This window comes from Camelina sativa, chromosome 19 (assembly GCF_000633955.1).
Source record: "Camelina sativa cultivar DH55 chromosome 19, Cs, whole genome shotgun sequence".
Taxonomy (NCBI): domain Eukaryota; kingdom Viridiplantae; phylum Streptophyta; class Magnoliopsida; order Brassicales; family Brassicaceae; genus Camelina; species Camelina sativa.
This window is the reverse complement of record NC_025703.1, coordinates 19093521-19094018: the sequence shown is the minus strand read 5'-3', so window position 1 is coordinate 19094018 and position 498 is coordinate 19093521.

Genomic DNA, 498 nt, shown 5'->3' with positions numbered 1-498 from the left:
TCAAATCAACCTTTGATCAAGCCAAAGATCTCAAGCACAATCTATATGTTTGGATTGCCAAATCTCTTATTCATCTATCTTAAATATTTTATTTATTTATTTTATTTTGTTAAATGTGTTGAAAATCATTTAAAACAAACATTAGAACAATTTCATTCTAAATTTATTATAGAAAGCTTGATATGTACATATCTAACATTTTGTCAATTTTTATATCTATCTCTAGCGTCGTACTAGATTATACCTATGTCTTTTTTATTTTCATATTTTTAGTTTAAATTCACATATATTAAATAAAAGTTTTGATGGTTATACAAAAAAAAATCATGTTTATTAGTAAAAAATTAATTATCATCTTCTATATAAATCTTGTACAGCTTTACATTGAAGGTTAATGAGAAAATCATAATATTCAAAATTTCTAATACCTCTCTTCTGATCCCATCATATTCACTTTCAACAACAACTCCTTTTCATCACTTCTTTTTTACGACCCTT